Source organism: Nelumbo nucifera, chromosome 1, assembly GCF_055504915.1.
Source record: "Nelumbo nucifera cultivar China Antique chromosome 1, China Antique-T2T, whole genome shotgun sequence".
NCBI classification, from domain to species: domain Eukaryota; kingdom Viridiplantae; phylum Streptophyta; class Magnoliopsida; order Proteales; family Nelumbonaceae; genus Nelumbo; species Nelumbo nucifera.
In genome coordinates, this window is record NC_142649.1 from 216390937 (window position 1) to 216394805 (window position 3869).

The window sequence follows — 3869 nt, forward strand, 5'->3', positions numbered from 1 at the left end:
GTCCCCGCTAATATATTAAAACAAGGAAGTCTAGAAAATTTCTTTTTTTTTTTGAATTTTTTATTTTTTAATTTCATGTCATTTTTTAAACAACTAATGAGATGCACTTTCTTAATACCCTAAATAATCTCTTCTCCTAAAATTTCTCCTAAACTACCTCCCCCACTATGCCCCACTTTCTCCAAAATTATCTCTAATTCCTATTTATCTTCTAAATTATCTCTAATTCTTATTTATCTCCAAAATTATCTCTAATTTAATAGAGAGTTTCTCTCATAAATTATCTCTAATTCCTATTTATCCTCTCCCTTACTTTTTATCTAGATGCATCTAAAGAAAGTTTGGATTAAAAAATTTAGGAATTATTTAAATATTCTAACAAAATTATATAATATCTTTAAAATATTTATTAAAAACAAAAAAAAAATAATTTTACACTTTTACAAAATACATCACAAAATTATGTACTAATAATTTAAATTATGTTTTTCCGAATTATCAATTTCAATGTTTTTCAAATATTTAATAATATGTAATAGCTTTAAAGAAATAAAATTAAAATAACAAAAAAAATTTCAACATTTTATAGATTATTTAAATATTTATCATAACTATATTTTAAATAGTTAAAATAAGGAAATTATGTAATAAATTTAAAAATTTCTTCAAAGTAGAAAAATAATTATAACATAATACTGAAATTAATAATAATTTAATATATTACAAAATTAAGAATGAAATTATGTAATAATAGTATAAATTAAGATTTTATGGATAATTAAATTCAATAAATAATAAATATTTTACTTATTATTTAAGTATTTAAAAATGTTTTAAATAACAAAATATTTAACATAACTAGATTTTAAATAGTTAAAATAAAAAAAAAAATTATGTAATAAATTTAAAAAATTTATGAAAAGTAGAAAAATAATTATAAAATAATATTGAAATTAATAATAATTTAATATTTTTACATAATATTGTAAATAACTAATTTCACTTGTATCAAGTAATAATTCGAGAAAATAACTTTCAAAAAAATTAATATTTATGAATAATAATTTTAAACTCTTAATTTGTATTTATTATATAATTATATATACAAAAATTAATATTTATTGTATCTCAGTAATTATTTATTGGTTTTTGTGATAAATGTATTTTCAATGATTATGTATAAATTTATTTTGTTTTGTTATTTAACAAAAACTTTTAATAATTATTGGAGATTAAACTACTATTATTGAAATTTTTAAATTTATTTTATTGTACTTATTGTATTTATTGTATTTGTGTTACAACTTATTGATTAATATTTATTAGAGATTAAACTATTATTCGAGATTATACTATTTATTGGCTAAGTTAATATATTTTTAGTGCTTATTGTATTTTTGTAATTATTGTATTTTTTCCATTATCAATATATTTTAAATAATTGTGTATTTTCGCTATAAATTTTCTCTAATTATTGGAGATTAAACTATTTTTATTTATCAGAGATGAGATTATTAATTTAGCTGAAATTATGAGTATTCATGAGTTGATTCAGTTCAGTCATAGGCTATTTGGCCAACCAAATTGACTTGTTCAGGTTGGGGAGTTGGTCAACTAAAACTGACTGACCTTTTGTGAAACCCAACCCACTCAAGTTGTATTGGTTTGGGTCAACTTTTTTGATTTGGTCAATCGGTTCAAAAGATTTAAAATTAAAAATTTAATTTAATTTTAAAAATTATAGTGAAATTATTAAAAATAAATTTAAAAATTAGATTTATGATATAAAACATTTTATACTAAGAAATATGGGAAATTTCCCACTTTTCCATATTAAAAATTATATTTAAAAAATAAAATATTAATATATATCCATGGTTAGGTCGTTTGATTTTGGTCGGTTTACAAATGGCCAAAGTGAAATTGATCCAACTTGGTCAAATTGAGAAATTTTTTAACCAAAGCCGACCTAAAATACTAGAAAACTGACTAACTCGAGTCGAATTGATTGGTTTCATCAGTTTGATGAATAAACCTAACTGAAGTTAATTATTGTTATTTTTGTATTGTAAAATATTTATTAAAGTAGTATATATAATATGAATAATTATTAATTATTTTAAAAGTTGAAAATATAAAACAATTGTATACTCTTATGTGTTTCTATTAGGGTCATTTACTAGAACACTCCTTATAGTTTTACATATTTACTTAAACCTACTTTATAGTTTTCATTTTACTAAAGCATCCCATATATTTTACAACTTATTTACTTAATCAATATTTCATTAAGGAGTGTTTGTTTTTCCATTAGACCCATTATTTTTTATTCCAAAAATACCCTTAACACTTTTTTTGTACAGAAAACAAAATTGACCAAATATAGCCAATAGAGTAGTTGCTCATATCTTATTAAGGGAAAATTTGTATTTTTATTTTTATTTTCTTTTGATTAAATTTATTTAAATGAACATTAGGGTCAACACTGTCATTTTCCACTGTCATCTGATGGAAGATTGATTAAATCCATTGCAAATTATAAGTGGTGTTTTAGTAAAATGCTAACTATAGGGTAGATTTTACTAAATCCATGAAACTAGAAAGAGCATTTTAGTAAATGACCCTTTTCTATTATTTAGCTTTCGCTTAATAAATCCGTGCATCACACGGTCCCTGCTAGTAGATCCATAAAATAATAAGTTGGGTAAATTACAAAGGCCCCCTTGTACTATGGGGTCAGTGACAAAAACCCCCCTATACTTTAATTTGCGACAAATACCCCCTTAACTTTTACCGTGTGACAAAATACCTCCCTAACCATTAAGCCATATGACGGAATCCATTAAATTACCAAAATACCCATCAAAAATTTCTTTATTTTCTTTTTATTGTCCTTTTCTCTTTAAAAAACCCTTTTCTCTTAAATTATCAATCCAATCCAATAATTCTTTTTTGGTCCCAAAAGCAATAACAAATGTAACTCTCATCATGAGTAGACACAGATTTGGAAGAATCAGTTCTGGTCTTCTTTGTAAACAAATTGTGGATGTTGGGCATTAGACACTGCTTGCGATTATAACTGTACCAAGCAACCTACTGTCTATTGAGTTCTTTATCATTCAATCATTCCTCCCTGTGAATTGAAAATAAAGCCACCCCACCAAGTTGATGTAATCTTCACGGTTTCTAGCATCTCCTCCCTCAACATAATGGATGCTCTTCTTTTTCAACCCACCCATTCACCCAATGGAGCCTTGAGCTTAAATGGCCATAAGAAGTTATTTGCCTCTTAAAGTGGGGACCAACAGTCATGATCCCATAGAGCCTGTTCAATAATTGAATCGTCATTCAATGCAATTCTTTGTTTGTTTAGCTTCCCATAATGGTACCCCTCTTGTAGATCAATTTACGAACACTCTTCAAGGCTCCACCCGATGCAACATGTTCATTCTTGCTTTGTTTACCTTTAGAGAGACACCATTAAATATTTGTCTTAAACGTAAAAGCTTCAAAGTCTTTCTGGCCTTTGAGTGATTGCATTGATTCCATGGATTCGGATGGTAAACCATAGTTTAGCCTCTAGATTGACATAAAATCCTCCTTTCAATTTAGACTCATGCTTCAACTGAATCAACTCTTTTTGCTGCTCGTCGTACTCTTTTGCGTACTGCATTGCTCTTTTGAAGATAAGCTTTCAATTCTCTCCAGTCTTCTTCTTCGCGGCATCAACCTCTTGCTTCTTCGCCTACAGGGCCCATTCCTCGGTTCCCTTTCTCTTCTTCTTCAGCACTGACTTGATCGGGAACCACAAGACCACCCTTGGCTTCTTCTTCACCCATCTCTCTACTCTTCACTTTGATCAGGAGAGG

The 3869-nt window shown here is 26.3% G+C and overlaps 1 pseudogene; it reads right to left on the reverse strand.

Annotated features, from left to right (window-relative positions):
- Positions 1-3094: 3094 nt before the first annotated feature.
- On the reverse strand, positions 3095-3869 carry LOC104585796 (large ribosomal subunit protein uL30y pseudogene; annotated as a pseudogene).